Here is a 17,283-nt window from a genome sequence, read left to right on the forward strand (position 1 = left end):
CACCCCCCATAGGCTCAAGAGGTTAACCTTTACTGCTCCAGCGTTCCGCCAGCGGAACTCCTCCCACATTCCACTGAAAAGGCAGAGCTCGAAATTCAAAATATATTTTTTAGAAATATTTAACTTTCACACATTAACAAGTCCAATACAGCAAATGAAAGGTACACATCTTGTGAATCCAGCCAACATGTCCGATTTTTAAAATGTTTTACAGCGAAAACAGCACGTATATTTATGTTAGCTCACCACCAAATACAAAAAAGGACAGACATTTTTCACAGCACAGGTAGCATGCACAAAGCCAACCTAACTAACCAAGAACCAACCAAACTAACCAAGAAACAACTTCATCAGATGACAGTCTTATAACATGTTACACAATAAATCTATGTTTTGTTCGAAAAATGTGCATATTTGAGGTATAAATCAGTTTTACATTGCAGCTACCATCACAGCTACCGTCAAAAATAGCACCGAAGCAGCCAGAGTAATTATAGAGACCAACGTGGAATACCTAAATACTCATCATAAAACATTTCTGAAAAATGCATCGTGTACAGCAAATGAAAGACAAGCATCTTGTGAATCCAGCCAATATTTCCGATTTTTTAAGTGTTTTACAGCGAAAACACAATATAACATTATATTAGCTTACTACAATAGCCTACCACACTACCGCATTCATTCATCAAGGCACGTTAGCGATAGCAATAGTTACGTTAGCGTTAGCGAATAAACCAGCAAAAGATATTAATTTTCACTAACCTTCATAAACCTTCCTCAGATGACAGTCCTATAACATCAGGTTATACATACACTTATGTTTTGTTCGAAAATGTGCATATTTAGAGCTGAAATCAGTGGTTATCCATTATGCTAACGTAGCTTCTTTTTCCCAGAATGTGCGGATATTTCTATTAGACTCTCACCTATTCTGACCAAATAGCTATTCATAAACATTACAAAAAAATACATGTTGTATAGGAAATGATAGATACACTAGTTCTTAATGTGTGTTTCTCCTTTCTGGAAACTTTGTCTATAGAGTTGACTGTCGATCGAACATTAGGTCTCACCCGTACAACTATCTCTGTTGTGTCATAGGACTTTTAAAGTTAATATCTCGTATCTCACTCCCCTATATTAGGCTTCCCTCTCCTCCTTTTTGGATTTTATTTCAGTATTGAATATGTTAAGTTATCTTGTTCGCATAGAATTACCTAGACTATTTAGGTATTAGGACTTTATTTACGTATGGCTTTTGAATTAATGCCAGTTAACCATAAGTTATCCTATTTGTACAAAACGACCGTCCTATCTAACAACACCTATTTAATATCCCTTCCTTCTTAATCTCGGGCATACGTGCCTCTGTTATTAAGTTTCGTTTTATTTATGGTAGCGCACCTTACCTCAGGTCATCGCGGACCTGCTTTCCTATCAATTTTGGTTAAACTATAAAGTAGAACCCCTTTGTGAATCTGTTTGGAATACTCAAGCTCCTATCATTGAACAATTCTAAGTATTTTAGAACATCAAATCAAAGATATTTTCAATTATTCCCCCCAAATTCGAGAATAAAGACTACTGACCTGGTCTCGCAGACTGGGAAAAGCAATGTCGGTTGGATCTAGTCACCATTCCTGTCAACCTGGGGTGTATACCGGCCTGTTATAGAGCCCCAATGTCAGGGGACAGGGCTTTATTTTACGGGACCACGGCCCGCCCGTGCACGGTTCTCGGCTTGTTACCTTCAGATGACAGGGACAGATATTTAGATCCGGCTCGAAGGACCAATTGTTAGAGGAATTTAGTTCCTATGTTGTTCATTAACTTCTTATGGCTGCAGGGGCAGTATTGAGTAACTTGGATAAAGGTGCCCATTTCAAACGGCCTCGTACTCAATTCTTGCTCGTACAATATGCATATTATTATTACTATTGGATAGAAAACACTCTCAAGTTTCTAAAACCGTTTGAACTATATCTGTGAGTAAAACAGAACTCATTTTGCAGCAAACTTCCTGTCAGAAAGTGAAAAATCTCAAATCGAGGCTCTGTTCCAGGCCCTCCCTATAATTTTGCTTGAGATTTATGACTATACATGCACTTCATACGCCTTCCACTAGATGTCAATAGGCAGTGAGAGAAGAAATGGAGTGTATAGCTAGAACTGAGGTCGAATAAGACCTCTTGGAATGACGTGACACCAATTTCCTGTTTTCAGGATGACGCGAAGAGGAACCTGGGATTGCCTTCTGAAAAGCTGTCGTTATAGACGGCAACTATCTCCGGCTTTGATTTTATTTGATAAATGTGACAATATCATCGTAAAGTATGTTTTTTCAATATAGTTTAACTTCTTGTCAATATGGGGGCGCTGTTTTCACTTTGTAAAAATTCGTTCCCAAATTAAACTGCCTCGTACTCAATTCTTGCTCGTACAATATGCATATTATTATTACTATTGGATAGAAAACACTCTCTAGTTTCTAAAACCGTTTGAATTATATCTGTGAGTAAAACAGAACTCAAGTTGCAGCTAACTTCCTGTCAGGAAGTGAGAAATCTGAAATCGGGCACTCTGTTCCAGGGTCAGTATATTAATTTGCATGTAATCTATGAGTCGACATGCACTGCATACGATTTCCCCTAGATGTCAGTAAGCAGTGAGAATTGGAATGGTGTTGCTAGGCAGATCTGAGGCCATATAAAGGGTCTTGGAACGTGGGGTGCACTCTTTTCAACGTTCGTCAGCCCCCTCTTACACCAGAGCGGTGAGCGGGACAAGAGCGGAGAGCGGGAAAAGACCAGAGAGTGGGAAAAGACCAGATGAGGGAGAAGGATTGGAACTACGCGCCATTGAGGAGGTGGTGGATGAGCTGGTGATGGAGAGAGAACTGCGAGGGTCTGAGGAGAGCGGAGAGACCGACGGGAGTTGGAACAAGCAAGTGGAGGGGGAGAAGAGAGAGCCCACCGCGCCCTCGGTTCAGGAGAGCTGGACAACGGTGAGAGAGAGGAGGAAGTGCTCGGGGAAGAGGAAGCAGATGAACCCTGTTTCCCCACTCATCAGCATGGAGGCGACGGAGAAGTCCGCTCTGGGGGGAAACCGCTTCAGTTGTTTTGAAAGCGGGAGGTCTGAGTAGAAAGGCGAGGGGAACCCGGGCAGCGCAGAGGAGACTCTGCTTTCCCGGGCAGGCAGCTCCATCGACAGCAGCGGTCTGGCACCCAGCGGTGTTCAAGCACCCACACAGATGGAGGGGGAGCAGGAGGAGGAGGAAAGGGTTTTCCCGACCACGATCTTTGTGGACAGTCCTCCCGCTGGGGACCACCGTTTCCCGGATAGGCCTCCTAACGAGGAGATGTATTTAAAGTGAGTATGGAAAAATGTCATAATTTAGATAGTTGTCCGTTTCCCTCCTTATCCCATGTCGTCTTTTTTAAACCTAGCTAGCATAAATGTTAGAGGGCTTAGGAACCCAGTTAAAAGGGCGACTGTTTTTTCCCATTTGTCCTCTATTTGCTTCTCTGTGTGTTTTTTACAAGAAGTACATTTAAAAGATCAAAATGACGCGGAGAGGTTTACGCAGGAATGGGTTCAGGGAGAGTCGAGGTGGAGTGTCGGCGGGGTGCATTCAACAGGGGTTGGTGTGCTATGTGGGAATAGGGATTTAAAAATAGTAGGACGTTTTTCGGCTGTACACGGGAGGGTTTTAATAGTAGATATCGATTGGAGGGGTAAATGTTTTAGATTTATTAACGTGTATGCACCATCGACACCCAAGGAAAGGAGGGAAATGCTTAACGACCTAGACGCTATTTTTATGACAAACAGACAGGTGTTTATGGGGGGAGATTTTAATGTATCATACGACCGAGGTAATCTAGGAGGGCATCTTGTAAAAAGTTTAGTAGGTAAATATAATTTGGTTGATACTTATAGAGTGGAGCATGCGGATGATACAGGTTTCACTTGGGAAAACAGCAGGGGCGCGAGGAGCCGAATAGATTATCTGTCCTCTGCGCGTGTCACTCCGGTATTCTATTCAGACCACAGCTGCCTGTCTGTGACAGTAGAATTAAAAACAATTGAATTTGGAAAAGGGTATTGGAAAATTAATAACGGCATTTTACATGACACAACTTTTGAGACAAGATTTAGGTCTTTCTTCCAGGGCTGTGTAAGTATGAAACCGTTTTATTCTACTGTCATAGAGTGGTGGGAGAGCACAAAATTAAGAATCAAGATTTTTATTCAGAATTTTTGCAAAGACAAAGTACGTAATACCCACAAAGATTTTTATGAATTGCAGAATGAACTAAAAGATCTACACATCCAAGGTAATTTGAATGGTGGTGGATTAGATAAAGACAAATGATGTATCCTGCAGAAAAAGCAGCATGTTTTTTTTGAAAAGAAAGCTCGAGATTTCATTTTTCAAAGTCAGCAGGATAAATGGGAAAATGATGAGAAGTGCTCTGCATATTTTTTCAAACAAATTAAATCACGGGGAAAGAGGAGGACTATTTCTGCTTTATTGGACCAAGATGGGGAGATGGTTGAGGATGGAGATGGCATGCTTGGTGTCGCTACACATCACTTTTCTCAGCTATTTATAAAACAAACAATTGATTATGAGAAGGGGACAAATTTTTTAAAATGCGTGGATGTGCAGATACCTTTCGATATTAGAGACCAATTAGAAGGGGAATTGAAATTAGATGAAATTTATATGGCACTGAAGAGCATGAAAGATAACAAAGTACCAGGGGTGGATGGGCTCTCTAAAGAGTTTTACATAGTTTTTTGGGATTTAATTGGATGTCATCTGTTGGAAGTGTTTAGAGATATATTTGGTTTGGAGCATATGGGAGGTTCGATGTGCGAGGGGGTAATCTCTCTACTTTACAAAAAGGGAGACCCCAAGACATTAGCAAATTGGAGACCTTTAACAATGTTGTGTGTTGACTATAAATTATTAAGCAAAGCCATAACTAATCGCCTATCTTCTGCCATGGCATATGTTGTTGGTTTAGACCAAACATGCGGTGTGGTGGGGAGAAAATTAACCTGGAACTTGCAATTGCACAGAGACGTTCAAGCATATTTAGAGGAAAGGCACTTGCCAGCTATTACTGTGAATTTGGACCAGGAAAAAGCATTTGACATGGTAAGCCATGAGTTTTTATTTAGAGTTATGGGAAAATTTGGTTTTGGAAATAATTTTATGAAATGGGTAAAAATTCTTTATAGTAATGTGGGTAGCAGGGTAAATATTAATGGGAATATTGGAACTGTTATCAAGCAATTACGAGGTGTCAGACAGGGGGACCCTCTATCTGCTCTATTGTATGTTTTATATATTGAACCTTTCGCATGCGCAATTAGGACAAATTACAACATCAAAGGCATCCGTTTACCCGGAGGGGATATTCTAAAAATTTCACAATATGCGGACGACACAGTTTTATATTTACAGGACGACCTGAGCTTGAAAGAGTCTATCAAAGTCATTGATGAATTCTCTGTTGCCTCTGGGTCAAAGATAAACAACAATAAAACAGAAATAAAATATATGGGACAGTGGAAATGGAGAACTGATCAGTTATGTGGTTTGACTGTGTGCCCAGGACCAATGGTAGTGCTCGGCATATCATTCGGAAATTAAATTAAAGATGACATGTTTAATTGGAAAGAAAAATTAGTATCGCTTAATAAAAGATTGGGACTGTGGAAAGTGAGGCGACTATCTTTTAGTGGGAAGGTGTTAGTGCTGAAGGTGGACATTCTGCCTTCATTACTTCACCTTGCCTATGTGTTTCCCATGCCGGTGTCTCTCAGAAAAACTTTCATACGGGCACTGTTTAATTTCTTTTGGGGGGGATATGAGTACATCCGTAGAGATAGGATGTACCAGCCTATAGAGGCTGGTGGAAGGGATTTCCCTCATATTCCTCTCAAGCTAGATGCGTTGTTCTATTCAAACGTGTGTTGTCTTTTGCCGTCTTCTGTACACAAATGTCACATTTTAATACAATTCTGGCTGTCTGCACCGTTAAGGTTCATGGTGGAGTGGGATAATAGTAAGCCAAACGCTGAAAGTATCCCATTACATTTTAAGAAAATAGTGGAATGGGCAAAGAAAACCCCTGTCTGCAAAGTAAAAGAAAACGTAATCAACCACAGATTGCTATACGAGAAATTAATAGAAAATTGTCGTCCTAGAGACCGATTACCAATATCGCCTTCCACCTGGCTACGGACACAATTAAAAGGTTTAGACAACAAACTGAAAGATTTTAATTGGCTTGTTTTACACAGACGTCTTCCGGTCCGATCAACATTATATGATCATAATTTGACCCTGAATAAATTTTGTCCCAGGGACAATTGTTTTGCAATTGAAACAATTCCCCACGTTTTATGGGAATGTTCCTTTGCCAAATTGGTTTGGAGAAAAATGTAACTATTTTTTGAGATTTTAAAAAACATTGATTATGAAGGGGTAGCCAAACTTGAACTAAAAAATGTGGAAAGGGTGCAATTATTAGCATTAGTGACTCTGGTGTCCCTTATCAAGACCAAACTTTGGGAGGCCAGATGTGGTGCGGTCAATGACACCCTCAAGTGGTCACCGACGGGATTAGTTGAATTTATAAAACAGGACATTTGGAAAAGAATACAATTCGAAATAGATAAGTGGGGCATTGTACCAGTGAAACAGAAATGGAAAGGGATTTACCCTTCACTGTAAATGTTTTTAGAGCCAATTGAAATGTAGGCTAAGCCTTTGTACATATTTGATATACACTGAGGTTTATTCAGAATTCACTTTGGTATATGTATATGTTTGTATTTATAGAATTCTTTGTATTGTTTTTTGGAGATTGTTAGAGGCAAGTTAAACTTGAATGTAATAATACTGGTCAGGTTCTGCAGAACAGCACTTTTTTGAGTAGTTTTGCTATTGTTATATTGTTACACTATTTTTGGATACTGTTTTTATGAATCGATGTTATGTAATGCACTGATTTTGTAATTGTATTTCAATGAGAAATGTAAATAAAAATTATTAAAAAAAATAAAAAATAAAAACATCTGTTCTTATCAGTTTAATATCTGATACGTCCCCTATCTGGGGACCATATATTAAATTGATTTTTGGAATAGGGAGATGGAATAGGGGCTTGCTCCGTCCACTCCACGCATCGACCTGGTATTGCAGTACCTCCAGGAACCGTGCACCCCCTGTCGTTGTAAATATAAATCAGGCGTTGATTCGTTTTTAATTTTTAAGGATCATAATCTATATTGTATTTTCACATTGGACAAGTTCATTTTAGTGTCAGTGATGGCTAGATACTGCTGGTCAAGTCGGTCACCGTTATATTGACTTTGATAGCTGATGTGAATGGTGCGTTAATCTTTTAAAAAAAGTTTTCGTCACATGCACGGGATACAGGGTGTAAACGGTACAGTGAAATGCTTAGTTGCAACCTCTCCTCAACAGTGCAATACACACGATCAAAAATATACACAAATAGCTAAGTAATAAAGTAGTTATAAAAATGGTTATGATTGGATATATATATACACAAGAAGACTATACAGTTCAAACTATGAAATGTGCTAAAGTCATGTACTGGTAACATGGACTGCCTCACATACCGGTAACGTTATCTGATGTATTTGTCTGAAGTCATTATTTGATCGGCCTGCTATTTTCACAAGACTCAAATATATGTTGTTAAATGTATACAAGGTTTGTAACTCTGCCTGTGTTAAAGTAACTATGTCTGTTTATCCCATTGATTCTATTTCTATAATTTCACACTGCACTTTTTCAAGTGACATAAACTTGATATAGTGTAGTAAGAGTTATTCCTTCACTTACGGCATTATTACATATCATATATACACAATACAGTCACTGGCTTACGGCCATACCAGTCTCAATACGCCTGGTCTTGGAAGCTAAGCAGGGTCGGGCCTGGTTAGTACTTGTATGCTACGCTGCCTGGGAATACCAGGTGCAGTAAGCTTTTTTGTCCAGCAGGGTGTACTCTTGTACTATTTAATCAGGGAGCAACTGTCTTTATGTATTACAGTTTCTCTCAATCGGCTACAAGCATTTTTTGGAACAATGTTGTTGATTTTCAAAACAGAGTCCACAAAACACACAACTTTTACAAAACAGTAAATGCTTTTAGAAAATGTAGTTGTCTTTTTAAAAAACATAACATCGGTATCATCACAATCCAATTCCATGTATTCAATACATAGGCTGGTTTGCTCATAGTTTTGTAGACTTTCCATTGGTGTACAGAAACACAATCCACAATAGAAATAAGTTAAACTGAATACAACAGGGGAACACAACTGATATGAATGTATAGGCCTCAATCCACACCCAAGCAAAGCTCTAGAATAGGTCACATGTTGGAGATGATGACATAGGAGTCAGCCAAAGTTACTTAGAAGTAACCCAACTTCATTCTCTGCATCTCTGAATATCTGCTCAACTAAATATTAGGAAGGTGTCCTTAATGTTTTGTACACTCAGTGTACATACACTGAAAAAATATATAAATGCAACATGTAAAGTGTTGGTCCCATGTTTCATGAGCTGAAATAAAATATCCTTCAACCTAGAATACAAGGGTTGGATTTGCACTAAACAATTTAATGTCAGATAAATCATGTAACAAATCTGGCTTATGGTTAGCCTCATATACATTATCTATTTAAAGTGTAGAACAGCTCAACAATATGAAAATTCTGTGAGTTTAGCTATTGTCTGCTGCTGATGTATAATGACAAGGGGCACATTGATTGCACGTGTCCATTAGGCCAGTAATGCCATCATACTGTAGACATATGGCTGCATTGGTAATGCATGCCATTATGATAAGCAGCTAAATGGATGATAAACTGAGACAGCGTGACAATCAAATAAAACCTCTCAGAGAGATTATAACTGGACAAAAAGGTCATGTTCATTTGAGACAGAAACACAGACAAATTAGAGACAGATCCCCTTCACACCTTTTTATTGTAGAATTCTGATCTGTAATTAATGAACATTGACACTAGTTCATCTTGAATAATGTTTTTACGTTACAATTAAAACAAGTTTAACAATTAATAAAAATGGAATGAATCAACATATAATTTCAATGTACAAATAAGCTAACTTGTTTGTAAATGTTAGACATCTTAGTAAGTATGCTATTATTACTAAAGCATCATTTTTAGAAAAACTAAAATATCCATACCAGAGGTGGCCAACCTTGATCCACTCCCTGCTCTACTGGGTGAGCAGACTTCTATTCCGGCCCAACAATAATACACACAAATCCTATGGCCCACAAGGATGTGCCTGCAGTCTCTTGGACCTTCACTGGGACCTCTTCATCTGCAGACAGTCTCTTGGACCTTCACTGGGACCTCTTCATCTGCAGACAGTCTCTTGGACCTTCACTGGGACCTCTTCATCTGCAGACAGTCTCTTGGACCTTCACTGGGACCTCTTCATCTGCAGACAGTCTCTTGGGACCTTCACTGGGACCTCTCCATCTGCAGACAGTCTCTTGGACCTTCACTGGGACCTCTTCATCTGCAGACAGGCTTTCACAGCTCTCCATATCTGAGGACAGACATCACAAAGAAACAGGCTTCATTATATTCCAATTAGACAGCCCTGACTATTATCTCTCTGTCTTCATAGTTTTCCTTTTCTGACAGCTGGAGCAGAAAATCCTTTCACCCTCTTCCATTGCTGTTATCTACAAACGCATTTGGATTATGAGTTTTTAATTTACAATGATAAATAGGTGAACATTAACATAACAAGCTAATATGGCGTTAGCTAGCTGATGATATTTAACTTCACTCTAGTATGTAAAGTTGCTAGCGAGCAGCTCATCAGCCTACACATAGTGGGCTGACTTACTTGACTATCTTCGTGCCCGCTTCTGGTCAAAACCTACCGTGAGTCGAACCAAAAGTCCACACCTCTTCTCAGTCTGCGGCGCCCTGGAGCAGCACCTGGGATCAGTTGAATTGCCTCATGGGGTACAAACAAAGGATCCAATTCAGGAAAGTTGTATTTCAGGTTGAAATGCTGGTGAGTGACCGCCGATCCAATAACCAAAAGTTATTTTCAGCTGTAGGTAATAAGGCAAGAAACGTTCTAAACTAATAATGCAAGAAATAACACCTCCCCCCAAAATAAATACTACAAAGTTGCTTAGCAGCAAGGAACAGGGCGTCCATGTATATCGGTGCCATCTTGAAAACCACATGAGTACATGCATCCATCATGCCTCGTGTCAACACTGCAGGCTGGTAGTGATGGTGTGGGGTGTTTTCATGGCACATATTGGGCCCTTGATAAAAGTGGAGCAACGTTTGAATACCACAGGATATCTAAACATCATTGCCAACCAGGTGCATCCCTTCATGGCAGCAGTTTATCCATCTGCAAATATATATTTTTCAGCAGGATAATGCCCCATGCCACAAGGCTAGGATTGTCCAGGAATGGTTCCATGAGCATGACAGTGAATTCAGCCAACTACCAGCCAAATTGACACAAGTGTGGGAAGCATTGGAGTCAATAAGGGCCAGCATCCCTGTAGAACACTTTGGACACCTTGTAGAGTACATGCCCTGATGAACTGAGGCTGTTCTGAGGGCAAAAGGTGGTGCAACTCAGTATTAAGGTGTTTCTAATGATTTGTACACTCAGTGTCTATTGAGACACATTACAGACAATAGCCTACAAGTAGCAAAACAGAACTCACTTGATTGACAATTAAATGTATTTCAACATTGAAATAGGCCTATAGGCTACTGTTTATACACTACATTGGCAAAAGTATGTGGACACACCTTCAAATTAGTGGATTTGACTATTTTCACCACACCCGTTGCTGACAGGTGTATAAAATCGAGGTACACAACCATGTAATCTCCATAGACAAACATAGGCATAAAGAATGGACTTATTGAAGAGCACAGTGACGTTCAATGTGGCACCGTCATAGGATGCCACCTTTCCATAAAGATACTTCCAATAGACGCCCCCAGAGAAGGCAATTTTCAAAATGAAAAAAAAGACAGTTTCGTTATCACCTTTGTGCCAAACATATGAATGGAATTTGTCCATGAATTGTCTTCAAGGCCGATTTTCTTTTCTTCCCCTCCACAATGTTTTATATTCATGCTATTACATGGAAGAGCTTGTGCTGCACGCAGAAGGAAAAACAATGGAAATCATTTATGCGCTCTCGTCCAGGACCTGCTCATTCAATGTGATGGGTTCCTGACATTGGAAGATGAGACAGACTGACTGAAGTGAATGGATAGTCCAGGATCTGCTGTTTGTATGTGGCTGCTTTGAAAGTGAACTGTGTTTGTGTGTGATCAAGGGTGTATTCATTCCGCCGATTCTGTTGAAAAACTTTCCTTAAATGGAAGTAAACGAAACTAAGATAAACATACCGGAATTTGTCCAATATAAACTCTTGTTTGCAACTGTTGGACTAATGATTACACCCTAGATCAGCTAGATACAGGCAAGAGTGTGCAAGGTGGTATTGAATGTGTCAATGTCACCTTGATTACTCAAATTTCTCTCGACCTACATTGTAAACTTTCATTCATAGGCTAGGTTGTAGCAACCTCTTGATGGGTATAGGGAAAATTTGAGTATCATGTAGTAGCCTAAACCTATCGATGTTACATTGAGCTGGGTGAATGGCATATGAATGATAGTCATCCAATATGCTGTTATAGAAATAAGGCCATGCTCATTAAAAAAAAGACCTGTCCTCACTTGTCTTAAACGGCAGACCGCCACTGACATTTACTAATGGGCTCCTGAAACCGGAACTAGCAAGATGTCAGCCTCCTTGAATAGGAGAATCTGACCGTGAGTAGATTACATTCAAAACAATGGTCGGCCATCTTGGAGGCTGTTTCTAGTTCTTATTATAACTCAATGCATTGCTGGCTTCCACCATTTTAATGTAGTCAACTGGGTGGTATTTCCAACTTCATTGACTGATCCCTCCTGACCCGGTTGGAATCTCCAGCTGGCTCGTCAGTAGGGATTATGCTGAGTCACGGGGCACCGGTCTATGGCCCGTGATGTAAACAGTAACAGGCAAATGTGGCAAGGGATTAGCGCCCTTCTCAAATAGCAACAGTAATCTGCACCTTTTGGTCATTTTGTCAACAAGGTGCATCATCCAGAAACATCTCTTTTCCATCAAATATTTATTTGAATTTTTTAAACCAGGTTTCATTGGGAAGGCAGATAAAGCTTTTTTTTTAAATCAAAATCAATAACTTTTTCATGTGAAAACACAGAATCCTACTCATTACTCCAAGTGCTTAATTACATCACTTTTGTTTGGAGCCAATTTAGCTGTGGGCTTTGAATGTGGCACCTGGCCAAAAACAAAACGAATGCCATCAACTTTCACCCCGTGCAAAACACGCCTATACGGGAGCCCAGGCCAGATTAATCGAATCCCGTCAATGCCGCTGCGCATTCTGTCACAGACGCTATAATGACACAGATACAAAGATGAGTTCTCTATCTATCTCTATGGCCGCGCACCATTGTTAAGAATCTGTGCTGTGAAGACGATGCTTTTTGTCTCCATTTCTATTTACTATTACAGGTAGGTAATAGCACGTTTAAACTATCTAAAATCGAAAGAACATGATGTCATGATAGGTTACAAATCCGTCAAAAGATTGTCAGGTTTCTTAAGTTAAATTTGTGTCGTGATGAAAACGATTTTACAAGTCATATAGCTTGAGATTTTGGGTTTGTCTGACTCAATGTACATCATTTCGTCAAGATAATTTAAAAATATTCAATTTATTTGAGATTTCCGAGTTCGTTTTGTTATTGGTTTTGTGTATTTTTTTTAAAATCTCACGAGCTGGAAAAATGGCGGCGCCCGCTGTCTGCGTTTTAAAGTCCAAATAGAAGCCAATGGACCCGATCATATATTTATGTAGTTGGTGCAGTATATTAATTAATATACATGGGTTCTAACCTGAACCATTATTTATTAGTTTATAATTGTACAATTTATACTCCCCGCATATATAAACCACTAACACAAGATCGTAATTTTGATGACACATGGGGAGTTTACTGCCTACTGTACATAGTCAAATGGTGCGCACCAAATTGTAGTTCACATTTTGGTGTGGAAAACGGCTGTGAGAATTTTTCTTCAATATTCATCAGATATGAACACAATTAAAATCTTTAGAGAATACAAATCTCATTTAATCAATTGCATGTGAAAAAACGTTATCAAGCCAGCAGCAGATGAAACGGAACCAAACAAAGTCTAGCTCGCTTATTTTGCCAGCTAGAAAGAAATGGACACACATTTATTCAGAATCGGAGCAAGCTGCACACCCAGCAAACTGTCTTTAAAAAGACGTTGAAAAGACGACTATGCCCGTTCGGGTTTGGTTGAAAGTGAAAGCTGAAAATATGTATTTTTCATGTCGTTGAAAAGACGTCCTTCTAGGCCCGTTTTGGTTGAAAGTTGAAAATAAGTATTTTTCAGGTCGTTGTTTTAACGACTTGCAAAGAACATAATTTAAATGTACTTGTAGCCTCTACACATGGATGCAGTAACCAAAAAATGCTCAATCCCACTACTCATTACATTACTCCAGTATTTGCACAAAACATTCAGTCAAAGAATACTATCTAGTACAATGATAAGACAAAATACAGTTAAGGTCAAATGAATATAAAATAAGCCATACTAGTTAATTAGCAAACCAACCAGCTTCACGGTAGGTACCCAGAGAGTAACGTTGATGTTAGACTCCAGCTAGTTCATAAAATAAATAAAAATTGGTCAAAAAACAATGACTCCACACCTGTTACAAGAAAACATAGCTAACCGTAGTTAGCTAGACCGATACAGTAAGTTAGCTAACAGTACAACCATCAAATCTGTTAGCCCTGCTTTCCCGCCCTACTATCTAAGTAAACTCACCCCATTCCGTACAAATGTGCGCAACCGCAACATTCAAATGAGGCTACAAAGAAAACTAATGGGACTGTAGCGACTGTGTTGACTTCAAAATCGGGGGTGTGAACTACGTTTCTATTCAAGCGTTGATCGACATGGTAATGGCTCTATAGTATTGGAGAAAAGTTGAAAAAACGGACACTCCGTTTCATCGTGACGTGTCATGTCGTAACGTACAGCACGCATAAAGCAACTATTTCTGTCTTACAATCTCTCTCCACCAGGTGTAGCACTTCTCTCATAATTTAAAAACAAGAAATGGACAGTGACGGGGGTAATACCTAGTCATTTTTTGCGTCATCATTGCATGTGATCATTATTCTCAAAGCCGCTGTTTACTTCTAAGATCACTTTAGCACCGCCCTAAAAACCCGATTCAAATTCGACACAAACCTTCAAATAGGTATATAATGACACATTATATAAACTCTTTATAGTGTTTTATTTACATTTTAGAGGCGATAAGGTGATAAGTTGGACAGATCGAGTGAAAAAAAGCAATTTTCCCACACAACATCTCTCCTTCTCACTATCAGCATTATTTTCGCTTCCCCACACGCCATTTTTAAAAAGACCCGACGGGGCTCATTGCCTGTTTGAATCATGCAGAAACGGGCAGCGTTTAGGTCATGTAATTGATTCTGTTGGAAAGGGGAGAAATTGTGCTTTACAATGGTATTGACATTACAGTTGATCTGGAAGTATTACGTTTTTGGGGCGCTAAAATAAGGACAATTGTACTGTTAGGGTTGCGTCAATTCAATCTGGTATAAGGACAAGTATGACAATGAGTCACTAATTGTATGCTATGTACTTTTTATTAACTAAGTAATAAATGGCAAATGCAAATTTCGTATATATGGGTTCACTGCACCACCCCGCAGGGTGAAACAAGGAACTGACTTGTTCCTGACAAAGATATTATAATATACTCATGACAGAGATAGTTCCCGCTTCCGAGCCGGCCTGTCAGAGTAGAGACTGGGCGTGGTTTAGACTCACCCAGCCTATCGCCGGCGCTCAGGCTAGTCCTAGCCTCTTTGCGCTCTTTGGTGTCCCGGCGCTGTTGCTGTGTAGATTACGCTCCCTCACCCCAGAGACTGAGGTCAGACAGCTCTACAACATTGTCTGAGCTATTCGCACCTGCATACAAAAGCACACTGTTCTCGCTCAAGGCTAACCACCGCTTCCCAGCACACTTATCTGGGGCTAACTGTTACTTCCAGCACACACACACAGACACCCAGGCTCCCAGGCCAACAGTTGCTAATATTCAATCACATGTGTTATAGTATTGGGTTATAGTGCATAACTCAGAACCTCACAGTACGGACCAAGGCGATGTACGAGTTTACGTGAGTTAACGTTAGCTAGCTAGTTAGCTAGCATGCAAGTATAAAGGCAGAGTTGCTTATGTTAGCCTACAGAAAATAATAGTTTGCGACATTAACAGAAATGTCGCAAACTGATAATTATTATAACAACCTTATCAAATTACAAATGTTTTCAGAAATGTTTATGCTTACAATTATCCGCATGTCGTTGTGTTACCGTTTTGAGGAACTAATGTCGGGTGAATGACTTGCGCTTTCTGCTTCTCCCAGTTTTGGGACATGATGGTTATAAATTGTACTAAATTCCGTTGTGATATTGTAAACTAATGATATGAAATTACAGGTAATTATCTGTCATTCTGACTATAGCAGAACATCTAACAAGCTATTCGATTTTATTTTAAATCAATATATTTAATGATATTGTGTATATCAAAAAAATAATCAAACTTGTACTATATGCAATATTGTATAATTGTATTCGTCTATCTCATGCATTTCAATGAGTACAAGCTGATTAGGCTGACCTTCGGCTATATTTGGATCAAAACAGACGGACAATTTTGGGCGAAATGAAGTCCATGATGGATGGACCTGATATGGCCGAAAATTCGCCGTCCGTGGACGTCACCACTGATGCCATGACAAAGCCACCGTGAAATTCCCCTTTAACCTGTAGTTGTTGGCTTTTTTCAATGCAAGATTCTACATGCAGGAGTTAGTCCGTGGCGGGGTGTGTCTGGTTTGGGGTAGGGAAATATGGCGAAGCGGAAGTGCAGTTCGAGTCTGATAGCTCCCAGTTGAGTAAAGTTGGTAAGAATGAATGGAAGACGGAGACGGAGAAAAATGGAGCAAACAGACCAAAAGTTGTAAGCGAACATTGGTTTCTTTTGGAGCGCGATTCATCAACAATTGTGTAATTTGGGAGATCATCTGAGGTCAGGAAGATGGTGAAGGAGGCATTAGGAAAGGTAGAGTCAGTCAGTGACCAGTAGTGGTTTTGATTTGATTTCATGCGTCTCAGAAGAGCTGGAGGAGAGAACATTGTTTTTCGGAGCAGGGCACCGATAAAATGTGTTATATCTGGAGTTTCGTTGGAAGAGTGAAGAGTGTCTGCCTACTCATGTGATGCTGCGATATGTAAGATACTATTGTGAGAGCTATTGTGTATAAACCACTGCAGTTATGAAATTGATAAAATAATGGCCATGTTTCAAGTGTGTGTCGACGGAATATTTTTGGTATTTATTAGGATCCCCATTAGCCGCTGCAAAAGTATCAGAATTGTTCACTTTTCTCATTGACTTCTCAAACTTCTCTCCACCAGGTGGAGAACAAACAATGACTGGAATGAACTACAAAAATCTCTGAAACTGGAGACACTTATCTCCCTCACTAGCTTTAAGCACCAGCTGTCAGAGCAGCTCACAGATTACTGCACCTGTACATAGCCCATCTATAATTTAGCCCAAACAACTACCTTTCCCCCTACTGTATTTATTTATTTAGCTCCTTTGCACCACAATTATTTCTATCTTTACTTTGCACATTCTTCCACTGCATATCTACCATTCCAGTGTTTTACTTGCTATATTGTATTTACTTCGCCACCATGGCCTTTTTTTTTGCCTTTACCTCCCTTATCTCACCTCATTTGCTCACATTGTATATACTTATTATTATTTTTAAATTATTGTATTATTGACTGTATGTCTGTTTTACTAGATGTGTAACTCTGTGTTGTTGTATGTGTCGAACTGCTTTGCTTTATCTTGGCCAGGTCGCAATTGTAAATGAGAACTTGTTCTCAACTTGCCTACCTGGTTAAATAAAGGTAAAATAAATAAATAAAACCCCGGCTTGGTCTG

The 17,283-nt window shown here is 39.6% G+C and overlaps 1 pseudogene; it reads left to right on the forward strand.

Moving 5' to 3' along the window:
- Positions 1-7,038: 7,038 nt before the first annotated feature.
- LOC120033783 lies at positions 7,039-7,250 on the forward strand (annotated as a pseudogene).
- The last annotated feature ends 10,033 nt before the right edge of the window (positions 7,251-17,283 follow it).

This window comes from Salvelinus namaycush, chromosome 40 (assembly GCF_016432855.1).
Source record: "Salvelinus namaycush isolate Seneca chromosome 40, SaNama_1.0, whole genome shotgun sequence".
NCBI classification, from domain to species: Eukaryota; Metazoa; Chordata; class Actinopteri; order Salmoniformes; family Salmonidae; genus Salvelinus; species Salvelinus namaycush.